Below are 17,536 nucleotides of genomic sequence, written 5' to 3' on the forward strand. Positions count from 1 at the left end.
AAATATTTATACTAAATATAAAAAGTATTGGAAGTTTTGGGCATTTTGAGAGTTTTGGGACCGTCTGCATTTTACTAGATACATTCAAAAGGATTTTAAATGAAGACAATCATTGCAAATTAGCAAAAATAAAATCCCTTGTAATATTCAGCATGTTGATTTTTGAGCAAGGAAACATTTTTGACTCAACATACGTTATTTTTCTTTCTGAACAGAGAGTTCCTGATCTTCAAAATGGGTCGCACATTGACACAAGTGTTCAGAGATTATCTGACCGAGTGGCGAATTCACCAAAACCGCCTTGTCACCAAAGAAGGCCACTGCAACATTGAGTATTCCAATATAAGGTATAAAAACTGGTTTGGTTTTATACTAGACATTTGGACCACTTTAGTTGAAATCAACTGGACATTTCTTATGTTCTTTTTTGTGGCCTCATTTATTCTTAGCTGGTTTGTATTTGCACTTTTCTGGTACTGGGTCGGTGGTACCAATGGTGACTTGTGGTGGCAAAACCCGTCAGCTAACCACAGTGCATGTGTGATGAATGTCTATGACCTTACCACTGCCTTTCTGTACTCACTGGAGACACAGACATTTATTGCTTATGGCTATCGAGCCATTACCTCATATTGCCCAGGTGCCGTTGCTGTCTATGTTTTCCAGGTTATCCTTGGTACAATTATTCCCTGCTTTTGGGGTGGAGTGGTAATGGCGAAAATCTCACTGCCAAAGAAAAGAGCCAAAGCAATTATATTTAGCAAGATGGCAGTCATCTGCACTGAACAAGATGCGCTGTGTCTAAAAATACGAGTGGCCAACCTGCGCAAATCCCTGATGATTGGAACCCAAATATATGGCAAGTTTATTAAGACGATAACCACAACTGAAGGAGAAACCATCATCATGGATCAGGTCAACATTGATTTTAGTGTAGAAACTGGGAAAGAAAACCTCTTCTTCATCTCTCCATTAACTCTGTACCATGTGATAGACAAAACAAGTCCATTCTTTGAAATGGCAGTGGACACTTTTAGGAATCAGGACTTTGAGCTTGTGGTGTTTATGGACAGTGTTGCTGAATACACCAGCTTCTCCTGCCATGTAAGGACTTCCTACATCCCTAAGGAGATCATTTGGGGCTACCAGTTCCTCCCTATTATCATCTGCACCAAGGAGGGAAAGTATCGTGTGGACTTTTCTAACTTTGCTAAAGTTACAAGCATGGAAACACCACACTGTGCTCAATGCTTTCACAATAAGAATGCACACCGACACTCTGGACATGGCATGGACAATGAGGGCTTTGACAGTGATTTGTAAGATAAAATGTGAAAACATTTTTTTTTATATGTTTTCTTAGATAATAAGGCAATTTAGGTTTGTAGGAAAAACATATGTGTCATAATGTCCTCATTAGATTAGCTGTATTACTTCATTGATTTTCTATTATATGTTAATACATTGCACCATTTTACAGTACCTACAATGCAATTGTTTGTTAGGTGTTAGTAGTGATTGAGTTGAGACAATGATTTGTCTTCATATTTAGTGAGATAATCAAGAATTATTCCCACATATGAATGCAATTTGCCTTATTGACTTTGTCTTTAGCAAATTTAAATCAAAATCTGAAAAATCCAAAGAATAGTGGGTACTCATACAAGAAATCATGCATAACTAATATTTTAAGATGATTAATATTGAATGATTAATATATAACATATAAAACTTTAAATAGCAATGAAAGCATGACTTACAAGAAGCACAAGTATCAAGTATTGTTATGTAAAGTTCAGCTATGATTGAGATTACCTTCGTGTATGTATTTTACTTTTGCAATCTTGTGCAGAAACAAGTACTGTGTTTGAACGTATTTTTATTTCTGAATTATATGACATATATGGTAAATAAATAAACTTTTTTTCTCGTCATTATTTATTTAATGAAAAGGTTTGTATACATATGTTTTCTATACGGTAAAGATTCTTTCACATCCATAACTCCACTTGCTGAATTAATGAGTAGTTATTTATATGAATGAAAATCACACACAAATAAAAACTCTTATGTGTATTAATATTTTAATTCAGCTTTACAAAAGTTTTGTGATGCATTCCATGAAAAAAATGACTTCTAAATGATAAGAAAGATGTAGAAGTAATCACTTATTTTTATGTCAATAAAATATTTAGCAGTACAACATAAACTGCTTTTCATTGTTTGAGGTTTTCATCTGATGCTGGATCTAATGTGTTTCTTGGCATCAACATAAGAATGTGTGGCGAATAGAGCCAGTTTCTAATAGAACAATTAATTATTGTTGATGAGCTGTAAGGCATTTGTTTATGGCTTGTATTAGCCATTGTTTATGGCAATGCATAGAGACCGTGTCCTCTATTTATAATTCATATTTTTTCATAATTCATTCATTAAAACATACTTTAAAAATATTTTTATTTGCCTTGATTCATGAATTGAAGTTGACTTACTATTTTATAGAAAAATATCATAGTTTATGAATTTAAAGGTAAAGTATTTTTTGATAATGTGGCAGTATATAAAAAATTAATGGGTTTCACATGTTTTCTACATGGTAGTCTTGCAAAGTCTATGAAGCACTTCTGTAAGTCTTTCTAGATATGAGCATCTGGTTAATGCTGGAATCATTAATAACAGCATAATCCAAATGTTATTCTATGTTGATCAAGTCATTTGTACACACTCTGAAATCAAGTTATATTAATGAATAACAAATGTCTATTATAAATGCTACTATGAATGAATATGATTTATGATCAAATCTGTTTGTATCCATCTTGAAAAATTAGGCCCACAGGTTCCACTACAATGATTGATCATTGTGAATTTTACTGGTTATTTGTCAGATGTTCCTGGGTTTGTAATTGGGTCAGATCAATTTAATCTGATTACAGATTGATGTCCAAGATAAACAATTATTTTAACAAACATACAATGGCAAATAAAAAACATAAAATGTGTCTAGAGTATACGTTTCTGAAGGGGGAAACTTTGCTGAGACTTTTTTGAAACATCCACCTACTTTTCTTATATTGAAAAACCTTATTGTGTGAACAGAGAAACGTAATATGTCCTGCCTGTTCTCTGAGTGCTTTGTGCACTTTCAAGCCACCCTCTATTTAATGGGAAAAGTGGAAGTGAACTGAAGTGAACAGAGAAACATTATACATGCTTATTGTGCCCTTTATCAGGTACATTTCACACATAGGTACAATGGATATTAAAATGTTTACACACCCCTGTTAAAAATGGCAGGTTTGTGGGGTAAAATATGAAACCATGTGTATATATATAATATATATAATAATAATATAATATATATATATATATTTTACTGGAAAATAGAAGAATTTAAAAAATAAGTCTGCACATGTTAATATTGGGGATATGTTATGAATGAACTAATCCCATTCAATCTTCGTTCAAAAGTAATTCTTATATAGTTTTCATCAATTAAATGATTTTGTTTAAAGCTAAAGGTCAGCTATTTTTGTACTGTTTTCCTCAGCATGGTATATCACTTTTTTAAGATTTTTATCAGGACAGATGCATAATAAATTTTACAAATCTTTTAACTCTTTAAAAAAAAAATTGTCAGGGAGGCTGCCAAGAGACCTACTGCATTTTTAAAGGAGCTGCAGAAATATCTGACAAGTATGTATTACTTTGTATTTTTACAACATTCTCCCAATTCCTCTCCTGTCTAGGTTATGTATAGGAAAACTTGATGCACTTTCTTACTAAATCACCCCAAGTCATGTGGAAAAAATGCATAATTATTTGATCAGATTAATTTCAAAGATACAACAATTTCATTATACTTAACCAAAAGAAGATTAGTCTTTATTGGCACAGCTAGAGCCCTGACCTGAATCCAAAAAATATTTTTGTAAAGTGATCATGCCATTACAATTTGATAGATTAATAAATACTATTTAAGTAGTGGACCATTCTCAATACTACATGGTATTGTGTTTTTGGTTCATGCATATCAGGTTTTCAGTCGGTAACTCTATACATATAAAGATTTGCTAGTTGTACCTGTTGGCAAAAGCAGTAGGTCTACAATATGTGATCCTGTTGTGATTTCAGCTATCAAATTCAAGCTAAGTATAGAGTAATCCTGGGGTATTTTCAAAGGGATTTAAAACTTAAGATGTTTTCATCTCAGTTACACATTACAGAATGTTTCCATGCCTGAAACTACATAATTACAGTAGTAGACTGAAGGTTTGGGTCACAGTTTTGCATGCATGACTTAAACAAGAGAAAGTGCAAAGTATTTTCTGAGTGAATTCTGAGAACGAGCATGATCTTCTTACTAACTATGTGATCAACAATGCTTTACATCATGTTGTGTAAATCCACCCTTCTTTCCTGTAGTTAAAAAAATTATTTTGTTTACAGATAAATACAGATTATATTCATACATATGAATATTTTACATCCTGTCTTACTAGTAATAGGAAATTCAAAAGATGAGGCGTGTGAAGTTCAAAGTAGAAAAAATTGGAAAAATACTGTATCTATTCTTGTTGTATCCTGGTTCGGATTGGTTCTGTATTTGTCTTGCTTGAAAAAAGCTACAGGTATTTGATTTTATTCTTTGATATTTAATGAATAAATTAGCAGTTTTAGTTTATCTAATGTATTCTGCATTTCATAAAAAGAAAGAAAGAAAGAAAGAAAGAAAGAAAGAAAGAAAGAAAGAAAGAAAGAAAGAAAGAAAGAAAGAAAGAAAGAAAGAAAGAAAGAAAAAAAGAAAGAAAAGAAATATGCTTTAAATATTAAAGTAAGTTACTAGAAATGATAACTTTTTCCACAAAGTTCTTGAAACACTAGATGAGAAAGAAATAATGCAATTATCTTCATTATAGTGAAGGATGTTGTAATTGTATTATACTCATCTCCATTGTGTGCTTTTCTTTCTTTTTAATCTACAACGATATTTAGATTAAACTATATTTGTCTATATGTTACAATAATATTTGTTTTTTTTTTTATTTGTTTAAATTTTTCCGACTTTGGTTTATTTAAGAAATGCTAAAAAAAAATGTGGTATAAGTGCTGAAACTTGTAGATGTATTTACAGAATAAAATTAATATAAAACAACTCCGGATTTGTTCTACTGCTATCTCAATGAAAATGATCTGACTAACATAATATTTCTTAAAGATCAAATAATTTATATAATTAAATAACACTTATAATGTCGTCCTATTTTCTTATCTCCAACTGACCTTGAAAAACTTAATCTGGTGACTAAAGATGTTTACTAAAGTATGGAATTTGGTCAAGCGAGGTACAGCAATTGCTTTGCCTACATGTTAGTCTGACCTATTTACATACAAAAGCTTTCTATGTAGGTATGTGTCTTTCAAAAAGACACCCCTAAGAGGTGATGTGCATGGGTATACTGTTCATGTACATATACAGTATATATTGCTAATTGTGTAGCGGCATGGAGCTTCAATTTCTTAGAACTTGTCATTGCATTGCCTTTTGGCAACTGAGCAGGGAATAAAAAAAATATTTAGCATTTAGTATTTAATCAGGGTATCAGTTACTGTATCACAAATAAATACTGCTTTACTAATTTGATAGATATTTTACTGCAGCATTTGAAAATAAACTGAAGAGATTATGAATTTTTCTAATTTAATTTATTCAGATTCTTGATTGAAGTTTTATAAAAGTACTATTCCTAATAAAGTGTCAAGGATATGAATCCTGCTTAAAAATCAATCAATTACCAATAAATACATTTTTTGATTGTTTTATTGCAATAATAAAATATTGTACAATCACACAAAACACACTAAAATGTTTATAAATGCAGCAAAGTCTGACTACGTCATCTGAATCAACATTTTAGATTATAGTTTACCTCATGTCTAGTCAGTCTTGGAGCCTTGGGAAGGACAATTTGGATATTCATAATATTGAAGCAAAGGGTGTGTTCAGAATAATGACACAATATCTGTCAAAGAAAAGGCTGCAAAACATAATTTATTCAGTCAGACATTTTTAGTAATTGCTTATCCTGCAAGGGTCACAGTGGATCTAGAACCAATCCTGGGAAAATTGGACTCAAAACAGGATTATGTTTCGGATGGGATGCCAAATCATCAGAAGGCACCATGCCGACACAAATATTCACACACTTGTTCAGACCCTCTATTTTTAAAGTCAATTCACATACTACAAGGAATGCATTGTCTATATCGTAAACATTATGAAATTGCTTATGCAGCACTATATGCTGTAAATTGTACATATTTCTGTGAACCACCTCAAGAAAAAGTGTCCACTTGTAATTGCAAATAATTAAAAAATAACCTTATAAACATTACATATTGGTGACAATGTACTGGTTTTTAACTTCCTGAACCCTGTCACTGTCAGTGGGAGTTTTGAAATGATGGAAGCCAGCTGGGGATTCAGCAAAGTAATTGGCAAATGGTGGCGTGTCTACAGGAGCCACTCTAGCAAAGTTGGAGAAATCAACATGATATTTTCCCTCTTTGCTGCGTGAGACAATAGGGAGGAACTTGTAGCCCCACATGATCTCTTTAGGAAGGTAGGAAGTTCTGACCTGGCAGGAGGAGCTAGTGGCATCATCAGTGCCATCAAGAAACACCACTAATTCAAACTCCTGCTGGTGAAGAGTATCTACTGTCATTTGACAAAAAGGACTTGATTCATCAATAATATGGTACAGGGTCAAAGGGCAGACAAAGAAAAGGTTGTCCTTTCCAGCATCTACAATGAAATCTATCTTGGTCTGGTCCATTATTATGGTCTCGCCATCAGGTGTGATTGTTGTTTTAAGAAGTTTACCATAGATCTGACTTCCAATCATCAAGGACTTGCGCATGTTGGCCACTCGTATCTGCAAACAGAGACTGCCTTTGTTAGAGGAGATAACAGCAACATTGGTGAAGCCGATGGTTCTGGCTCTTTTCTTTGGCCGAGCAACTTTAGTCATAATCACCCCACACCAAAAACAGATTATAACCGTCCCAAAGACAGCCTGAATAGTGAAAATTGTGAGGGTACTACGACAAAATGGTGTGAGTTGTCGGTAACCATAACCAATCGACATCTGAGTCTCTATAGACTGGAGGAAAGCACCAGTCATATCAAAAAGATTCATTACACATGGTTTATGGTCAACAGAGGGGTTTTGCCAGTATAGGTCACCATTAGCAAAAGCAGCCCAATACCAAAATAGTCCGAAGAAGAACCAAGCGAACACAAAGGAGGCACCAAAAAGAAAGATGACAAAACGCCAGCGAATTTCCATCAAGGTGGTCCAGAAGTCTAGAAAGTAGATCAAAAATTGGCTGTGCTTCACACTGCCATATGCAATGTGGCAGTGGCCATCCTTGGTCACCAAACGATTTCTTTGAATACGGCGATTAGCCAAGTATTGTCTCAGAAACTGTGGCAAGTTACGCGTCATTTTCACCGTAGCCTCAAATAAACCTGTTGACAAAACATAAAAACACTTTAGATTCCTTTAACTATTAATACATTTTACAAACCCCTTAGTACTATTACTTTGTTTGATCAAATTATTTGAAATGTACAAATTATGTTACTTTACTAATAGAAATAAATAATATAATTAGTAAAATAGTATAATTATTAATGGTCATTAATGATTGCAATGCTGTTACCATGCACATAAAAGCTAGTTGTTGTCTTTAGTATAGAAAAACTTTAGAAAATAAATGCCATGAAAAACATTTCTGTTTTATTTTAAGTGAACTATGGCAATATTCTCAAACAAATGAAACATTGGGCAGTGAATTGGATTTCCGAATTTTCTTTGTATTATTAGTTTATTTAACACTATGTCATTATGTCTTATAAGTAGCCAAGCACAGAAAAATACTGAAGAACAACAATTACAGTTACTATTTTCATATTTGTTCTTTATATAAGTACATTGCAAATACAATACATCAAAAAACAAGTGAATGTAATGAATCAAAAAACTAATAATGAGTAAATAATTGTCAAGACTTCAGATATTGTCTTTCACAAATATGATTTGTTAAATATCATCTGAACACCGAATGGACATTTTCACAATTATGTATTGTGAAAAGGAAAATATAACAGTTAGTTTTCTATGCTCCTTAACGCAGATTTTCTGGAGTTTGCCAGTGTGCTGCAAGGTTACATGGAGAACCAAAAATTAATATATTTACTCATTATAAGTAATGACTTATACATGTTCCCTTTACACATGGAAAAGGAGTGTTTGTTTTCCTTTTGAAAGTTAAGAAAAATAATGATGCACTTAATAGAAAATATTCTGTAGGTTATAGAACTAAGCATTTGAAAGCTTTATTTAATTTTTTACAAACTTCTTATTAATAACAATGAGTTGTGCTTGAGAACAAACACAAGAGTGCTAAAGATCTTGACGCACTGTGTATTGTGTAAATCCATCTGTAATTTCATTTAGTGGAAAACAATAGAATCTTGTGTACAGGTAAACAAATATGGACGGTGAGGACACAAAACAGATCAAGAGATTGAAAAAATGGTGTGAGATACATTGAGAATGATAAAGATGAGAGAGAGAGAGAGAGAGAGAGAGAGAGAGAGAGAGAGAGAGAGAGAGAGAGAGAGAGAGAGAGAGAGAGAGAGATTTTTTTCCACTAGTTTCTCCACAAGTTTTGCAATACACATACCTGTTTACCAAACTTTTGGATCTCCTCACAGAAACTTGTTTACAGCACGTAGGTCCCAGACTTTACACGCCTTTTTCACTGTGATTCCTTTAGAACTCTGAGCTCCAAATGAGGCCAGTAGCTTATTTTTGCGCCATTGCATGCTTTAAGGGATATCAGTTTCAGAAAATCACACTGACCAATCATGTCTGTCTTTTAAATGAATTTAGTTTTTTAAACAAATGTATTGTTGTATTAATAGCAAGATAATACCAGAAAGTGGGACTATTTATTTCCTTGTATTCAACAGGATTTATATTCAAGATATCCAATTAAATAAATGAATGAGGTAATTAATTACAAAGACAAAACTGTATTAATTATATTTATTTGAAGTAACAGCTTCTGACTCTGGAACCATTTAAGCATATCTAATTTATCTTGCCTATAGAGAGTTTTGAGCTTTGGAACAGTTTTGCTGAATTCAACAGTTTCTTCTTTCAGGTGAGGGGGTACATGATTAAAGAGATTATGCAGTGAGAAGCAAATAAGAAGGTACTTTATGGGCAAAGATTATTTTTCATCAACACCTATTAGGGATGGTACGATTTACAGATTGACATCTGTGCATCAGTATAAAAGTTAACGATGAGAAGCATCGATGTTTTAAAGTGTGCATCGCATAGAAGGTTCCATTTGTATCACATGCATTGTTTTTTTTAACATATTTGCATTAGTAAAAAAATATTAGTAGTAAAAGCACTATACTTTTAGAAAGTGATCAATAATTTGTGACCAATATATGACGTGAATATGACTTATCACAAGACTATGGAGACCGACGCATGTGCTCCTGGTCTCCCTGAGAGGCAGGGGTCCAGACCCGGGGAATGGTGCCTCCACCCTCATGTAGTGGAGAAGATCTGGGAGAAGTCCCAAGCCCAAGTGGACCTGTTTGCGTCTCTAAAAACGTCGCACTGTCCCTTGTGGTTCACCCTATATCTGCCAGCCCCCCCGCTAGGACTGGACGCAGAGGCGACGCCTGTATGCCTTCTCCTAATTGCGCTGCTTCTGGGAGTTCTGGAGAGAGTTAGCCGGGATCGAGTCCATCTCCTCCTGGTAGCCCAGCAATGTCTGAGGAGGGATCTCCTCTTTCAATCAAGTTGCACAATAGTTTGCCAACGACCAGAGCTGTGGAAGCTGTGGCTGTGGCCTCTGAAAGGGTGCAGCTCCGAGGTTCTGGTCTCTCCACCGAGATAGTAGAGACCATTCTCCAATCCAGAGCTCCCTCCACATGGAGGTCGTATGTTGCAAGATGGGGTCTGTTCACTGTGTGGTGCGCTCCGCACCAATTCGACCCAGTCCACTGCCTGGTTGGTTCAGTGCTGGAGTTCCTGCAAGAACAGTCTGCAAAAGGGTTGGCTCTGTCCACCATTAAAGTCTACATATCCGCCATTTCTCCTGATTCCTTTTCTCTATGGCACCCAGAGGCTGAGTGCCTGGGTGGGACCTGGCCATTGTGCTGGAGGATCTGTCCGAGCCCCCCTTTGAGCCGTTGGCCAAGATTTTGTGGAGGCACTTGTCTATTAAGCCTGCGTTCTTGCTGGCTATCTGCTTTCTAAAGATAGTAGGTGATCTACAGGCCATCTCTGTGGCCCCCTCCTTTCTGGAGTTCACTCCATGCATTTCCAGTGATGTCCACAGTACAAGTCTTCGGAGGAAGTTGAAACAATTGTTCATCTGCTACGGCCCTCTGATGAGAGCCCTTCCTGTTCATAAACAGACCCTCAGCAGAGGGATTATTTATGCTTTTGCGTCCTCTTACGGGTCCTCTTAAGGACCTGTGCATTGTGGGATGAAGCAGTAGCTAAGGCACATTGCTAACACTAATTAGCACAAAATGTCTGATGATCAGACAAGTACTCTCTAGTCCTCCCGGATATGTGTAGCATTACCAGTGCTTGGGTCTGACTTTTACCATAGCTGATCAGACTGAGGCATATGATGTTAATAATTTAATGTAAGAACATGTATCATATTGTAAACATATAATTCTGCACAGTTTGGCAGTACGGTTGTGTTCCATAACTAGATCATATATACAGAAGTAGACTGGATGTCTTTTGAATATATAGAGATTTTTCAAATATAGTTTTGCTCTTTTTTCATTTGGGGGATCCAGACCAAAGAGATATATACTCATTCCAGGAATATTGAACTCCTAAATTGACCATGTGAAGGTTTTTTTTACAGGCCACAAAACTGTTATCCCAGCATGCTTTTGTGTTTGTTTGTGTTCTCCATTTTCACGGGAATTTTCACCGCTGCCAGTTTTCCTCATTATTGAGCCAGCTCTGTGGCTAACCACCATGCCTGTGAATTTTTCCTGTAAGTTTGTTGCCAATAAAAAACAAGAACATTGTTTTTAACTATTCCTCCTTGTCTTTCTCGATACTTCCTTACTGATACCACAATATTACACAATAATATCAATTCATTCTGGTTTAGTGTCAAGCTTCCAGTGCAAAAGTTCATAGTATTACCTTTCTGTACAGTGTGCAAGGCATCTGTGTTAGGTTCCCTTGAGTTTTGAGTTTTGACATCATCTGACTCCATCGATGCTCATCAGCTTTCTCATCTTACACATAAATTACAATGCACCCAATTCTCTCTCTAATGCAGGGAGTCCTTTAAGGTGAAGAGGCAACCTAACAAAAAATTAGTTTTTTGGTTTTATTGGATTATTTCTTTTTTATTAGATAATAATATGTTTGAAATTGATGTTTGAAACTATTGTAAATCAATGGTTGAAACATCATATTATCAACACACTTGTTGTGAATAGGTCTCTCCTTATTCAAGCAGATTTGTCTATGATTGAAAAAACACTGTAGTGTTTGCCAATATGGTGGCCAAGTGGTTGATTTTGATAGAAAGATTTTAATAGACATGACATGATTCTGTGGGTATTTTTTGTCAGACAAGCAAATATGACCCATTGCATGTTTTCATGAACTATTTTTTAAGTGAATATTCCAAAACCATAAAAATGATTCAGTCAAATGATATGCAGGGTAAGCAAACAAAGACAATTACATGAAGAGGATAACATATTTGCTACATTATCAATGCTTTAAAAATACACCCCACCTTAAAGTGTCTTAAACCTTAAATCTTGTGAATGTTAGTGAACCATTGCATTAAAAATAATCTCTGTATAAATCCACATTTTATCAGGAAATTAATATATTCTCTCTGCACAAAGAAACACGGTTCTCTGGGAATTGCGTGTACTTTTGCTGTGAAAATCCACCCACTTTTTTTGCTATAAAAAAAAATAAAAAAATCGCTTGAACAGTGAATCATTATACATTCAGGCTATTCTCATTACGCTGCCATAAATCCATCATACCTATAGTGGAAAAACAACTCATTTTCTGTACAGAGTAATATTATACATAGGCATCAGGTGCACCTCACAAGTGTGTATGTATTGTGTATGTATGCAATTACAAACTGTAGCCCTGTGTTTACTATAGAGATTTTCTTCTTCCCACCTGCCCTGTCTGTATGTGAAAAGAGAACACTATATGTACCTAAATTACCTCATATTATTTGACTAGTGAAACTTTCTCAGCATATCAAAGCCACAAAGCATCATTCTGTGTGTGTGATTCGAGTGTATTCAATTTACCGTCAGTTATTGTATAAAAAGTCAGCATCTACCTATTTGCTTAAAAACTACCATTAGGAAAATGCGTGAAAACAGTACATACTTAATGTTAGATTCAATCAAGTCCATTCAAGCCTGATTTTGTTCCGTTCATATATCATTTACATCTCAATAGGCTTTTGTGTTGTAATGTCTCAGTTATTTGTTCGTTACATGCCAGCAACAACATCATTACAACATAGACTGATGACGTAGATCACTGTTTTGTTTGAATGATTTGCAGTTTAGCATGAGAACACTCCAGATAATTTCTTGGTCGATTCACAGAAGGAGTTGGCATGCCCTGACCAACAAAACACAGACAAGTGTTGCTTACTCAATACTAAACGATGTCCTGAAGTGTGTTGTGTAAATTCACCCTGCTGTCTTGTCTTAAAAAACTACAAACAAACTGATTTTGTGTACAGATAAATATTATATGCACCAAGTCCAGCCTTAGGACAGTAGGAGGGGACAATAGGAAACCCGAGAGTTGAGGAATATGAAGTCGGTGACAGATTTGAAAGTTGTGTCTGAATTAGTGGGGAAAAGGGACAGGCAGGATTATGTTATTAATGTTATTAATGTTACAATGATCCTCACAATTAATTCTTAACAGAATTTTCTACACAATCACATTCTTGTGCCTTCGAAAGGATTTGAAGGCAGAAGGCAGAAAAGTAGCAGGTAAGTTCAGCTCTATACATTCTCTTTGCAAAGCTTAATTTCTTATAACAATTGCTGTAAAGAACTGTTCTTCATTTTGTCTTGCTAGCATGATTCCAGAGATCCCAGGTGTGTTTAGTGTATAAATGTAATTATGTAATGTAATGTATGAGATCAGTAAATGCACTAAATATAATTCACAATCGTAACATTTCACCAGTTATTTAAATTTCACTATTTACTGCTATACTAGCTGAAAAACATTTGCTCTCTATAAGAAGGAAAGTGAGTTCCTAGGTACATTTTGTAATGTAAATGTTGTAACACTTTTCAAAGTTATAATAACACATTTTCTTTGAGTTTTTTGTCTCCAATTTAAGATGTTATATAGTGTTAACTTTACCTTATTTGTTAATGGTACAACTGCTGATACATTTAGATGAGAAAATAATTAAACTATCATTTTTAAAAAAAATTATTTGTACTATAACATGATTTGAATGATGGTTAACTTTCATAAATGCTATATATTAAATCATATATTATGATCTTTCTGTACTTTATCTCCAGTATATTCTTCTGCTTTGAAAATGACACGCTCCCTGACACAGTTGGTCAGAGACTACTTGGAGGAGCGCAGGATTCACCGCAACCGCCTAGTGACCAAAGATGGTCACTGCAATATCGAATATGGTCACGTGAGATACAGCAATCGCTTTGCCTACATGCTAGACTTATGGACCACCGTCTTGGAGCTTCGCTGGAGTTGGGTCATGTTCATATTTACAGCTTCTTTTCTTCTCAGCTGGTTTATCTTTTCACTTACTTGGTATTGGGTTGCCTACAGTAACGGTGATTTGTGGTGGCAGTACCCTCCAAATGACCATACTCCCTGTGTAATTAATGTCTACGGTTTGACCACTGCCTTTCTTTATTCCCTAACAACACAGATGACTATTGGTTACAGTATCCGAGTGATCACTCCATTGTGCCCAGATGCTATCGTTCTTCTCGTTATACAGACTATAATTGGTACGATCATTAGAAGCTTCTGGGGCGCAATCATCATTTCCAAATTTTCCTTGCCTAAGAAAAGAGCAAAAACGATAAGTTTCAGCGAGACGGCTGTTATCTCTCCCAAAAATGGAGCCCTCTGTTTGCAGCTCAGAGTAGCCAATCTTCGCAAAACATTGATGGTTGGAAGTCACATCTATGGCAAATTGCTTAGAACAACTGTCACACCTGAAGGGGAAACGATCATCATGGACCAGATAAAGGTTGATTTCCTAGTAGATGCGGGCAAAGATCATTTGTTCTTTGCATGCCCTTTGACCCTGTATCATGTTATTGACAGGACAAGCCCATTCTATGAGATGGCAGAGGACAATCTGCAACAGCACGAATTTGAGCTTGTAGTGTTTCTGGATGCCACAGATGAGTCCACAAACTTCTTTTGCCAGGTCAGAACATCATACATTCCTCGAGAGATTATGTGGGGTTATGATTTTTTCCCCATCATAAGCCGTAGCAAGGACGGGACATACTGTGTAGACTTTTCTGAGTTTGCTAGAGTGGTGCCTGTATTAACACCACATTGTGGTAATTGCTTTAGCAATGCGACAGCCCATAATTATAACTCCAGATACAGCAATGATGAGCAGGGATTGGATGTTAGACAATCATCTTTAAATTTCCGAAAACATTCCTAAATACTGTAATTCATAATCGTCTGAAATGTGAATTAATTGAGCAGGGTCAGTGAAATTGTTTGAGTTAATTCACTTGGTCCAAAATATAAAAAGATTTCATAATATTCAATGTATCTGCATAGTCATTTGTGTAAAAAAAAATATATATATTTTATATATATATATGGAGAGTAGATGAATAGAGATGTCTTCTTTCTGTGAGATTGTTCTTGAGACAAAACTGACCTGCACCCAGTTATCTCTATATAAATGAATATATATATATATTTATACAAGCTAACAAGTGACAGTTCAATAACATATAATTCATTAAATGCATCATCTCTTGATCAAATGTAGTACATCCTAATAATGTTTTGTTAAATATTCCAAAAAGGTGAAAGTTTCAGATCAATTTTACATTTTTAATGCTGTGTAGCTTTTAATGCTATTTGACCTTATTTGCATGTTGTCAGTAAAATGGTTCTCTAAATGGTTCTCTTATTGTTCAGTAAAATCTAAGATTTCTGTTATGTTGTGTTGTACATGCTGTGCATTCCTACAATTAATTAAAGCATGTTAAGATTTGGGAACCTCTTTTGGAAGCTTTGATTGTGTAATACAGTGATCATTTGATTATGATTTGTCAATAAAAGATTATTTTGCCAAAATCTTGTTGTTTTCTATGAGTATTATATATAAATTATTTGTGGATTATAAGACAAAACCGTTGTGTTATGCTGAAATCAACACCAAAAGCAAGTTGAGTAACAAATAAAAGACAAAATCAAATAATATTAATATTAATACTAATATTAATAGGAGGGTAACATTTAACAATGACCGGATGAAGCAGCATAATGCAAATTATACATATTACATTTATTTTATTCATTCTTTTATATAAAGCAAATTTCTTTTAGTTTGAATTTACGTTAGTTAATTAGATTCATGTAGTTAAAACCGTCCCATCATATGTTCATTATTAGTACATGCTTTAACTGATCATTAGAAAGTATCTACACTAGATATTATTAGGAGAATATTATTAAAATAAAATAAAACATTCTTCTTTGTTTCTTATAAACCACTGTATGTTTGAAATAATGTACTATATAATATGTACCAGACAGCCATTCATACAGGATTAAAAACAATTCATACACTGATTAAAATAAAACAATTGCTTTTTGACATTATTTCCATGTAACTAACCAACTAGGTGATCAAAGCAATGGACAACATAAGTTGACAAAAACAACCTATAGAAGAAACATGCAAGCACTCAACCAGTTAATTTACATATTATCTGTTTTGCAACAACTTGTACTACACTAGAGCAGACATTAAAATCTAGTTATTGACAAAATCTTTTTCATATAGACATCTAGATTTAAATAAATTGCCTGTGTATACACACTCATACTCGAGTAGGAAGAATAACAAACGCTCTTAGGAAGTCTAATTACCTTTAGAACCATATTTCTCTTTTTCTTTATTACTTATGTATGTCTTTATTAACATTATTTGTGTTAATATCTTTAATTACATTTGTACTTTTTATTATATGAAATTTGACAGAGATTTGGCAAAATTTGGAAATCTAAGAGTAGATTTTTTCATTATTTGGGAATACATGTGAACATTGTAATTATTAGCATTTTATAAATAATATTCTTTCCCCCTATTACCAAATACGTGCAATTTTTTATTAATTAAATACAATTTTATTAATTGACGTTGACATTGAAAAATAATAAAAATAGGTACTCTTCACATCTTTTAAAATATATGGCACTCTTTATATATCCGTATATAACATAAACCCAATTTCACGTTTATTAATGCTTCTCAGAAGCAAAGAGGGCCAGAGCTTCACCATTCTATGAAAGACTGTGTCTACAAATTGTGGAACATTGTTATCAGAATAATGTTCCTCAATATAAAATTGCAAAACAATTAAATATCTCATCATTTACAGCAGTTAATATCATCTAAAGTTTTAAAGAATCTGGAGAAAACTTTTTGCACGAGTGAAAATCAATATTGGACGCCCATGATCTTCAGGCCCTCAGGTGGCACAGCATTTAAAACAGCCATGATACTTTAATGGAAATTGTCTTTTGCCATGTCATCCACAAATGCAGTTTATCCACTCTGGGTCAAAGCTAATTTAAAATGTACCAAGGCAAAATGGAAACCTGTTCTGTGGTCAGACGAATTTAAATTTTATTAAGATTTTTAGAAACCATGGGCACCACATCCTCTGGACTAAAGAGGATAAGGACCATCTGACTTGTTATCAGCGCTTATTTAAAAAAGCTGCATCTCTGATCTATTCTTGAAGCTCCAATAATGCTGAACTGTATATACAGGTTTTAGACCAACAAATGCTTTCATCCAGAAATCATATTTTTTTCAGGGAAGGTCTTGCATATTTGAGCAAGATAATGCTAATTTCAGGCTGCCTCTAATGCAATAAAAAAATTATTTTTTTTTAAATCAGACACAAATGGGTCAACATTCCTTTCCCAAAACTTCAGCAACTGGTCTCCTCAGTTGCCAGATGCATATGTTCATAAGATGTGATGCTACACATTGGTAAACATGGCTCTGTTTCACCCCTTTTTTTCTCAAAATAGTACATATATTCTCAGTTTAAACATTTGATATGTTTTTTGTTTATTGTGAAATAAATATGGGTTTATGAGCAAATCATTGCATTCTGTTTTTATTTACA

General features: G+C 34.2%; 3 pseudogenes across 5 annotated transcripts; 2 read left to right on the plus strand and 1 right to left on the minus strand.

Moving 5' to 3' along the window:
* Window positions 1-234: 234 nt before the first annotated feature.
* LOC310732687 (ATP-sensitive inward rectifier potassium channel 1 pseudogene) lies at window positions 235-1,323 on the plus strand (annotated as a pseudogene). The gene has a single exon. The product of its transcript is annotated as an ATP-sensitive inward rectifier potassium channel 1 pseudogene (transcript).
* Window positions 1,324-5,946: 4,623 nt separating this feature from the next.
* On the minus strand, window positions 5,947-8,853 carry LOC310732144 (ATP-sensitive inward rectifier potassium channel 1 pseudogene; annotated as a pseudogene). Of its 2 annotated transcripts, none has more exons than XR_014538153.1 (2): window positions 8,752-8,853; window positions 5,947-7,520 (listed from the first exon to the last, which is right to left on the minus strand). The product of XR_014538153.1 is annotated as an ATP-sensitive inward rectifier potassium channel 1 pseudogene (transcript). The 2 variants fall into 2 exon arrangements; XR_014538154.1 differs by having other exon boundaries at window positions 5,947-7,531; window positions 8,752-8,845.
* A 3,990-nt stretch (window positions 8,854-12,843) lies between these two features.
* On the plus strand, window positions 12,844-15,291 carry LOC310732142 (ATP-sensitive inward rectifier potassium channel 1 pseudogene; annotated as a pseudogene). 2 transcript variants are annotated; one of them, XR_014538155.1, is made up of 2 exons: window positions 12,844-13,122; window positions 13,679-15,291. The product of XR_014538155.1 is annotated as an ATP-sensitive inward rectifier potassium channel 1 pseudogene (transcript). The 2 variants fall into 2 exon arrangements; XR_014538156.1 differs by having other exon boundaries at window positions 12,849-13,129.
* Window positions 15,292-17,536: the final 2,245 nt, after the last annotated feature.

The sequence above is a fragment of the Silurus aristotelis genome, assembly GCF_946808225.1.
Source record: "Silurus aristotelis genome assembly, chromosome: 10".
Classification (NCBI taxonomy): Eukaryota; Metazoa; Chordata; class Actinopteri; order Siluriformes; family Siluridae; genus Silurus; species Silurus aristotelis.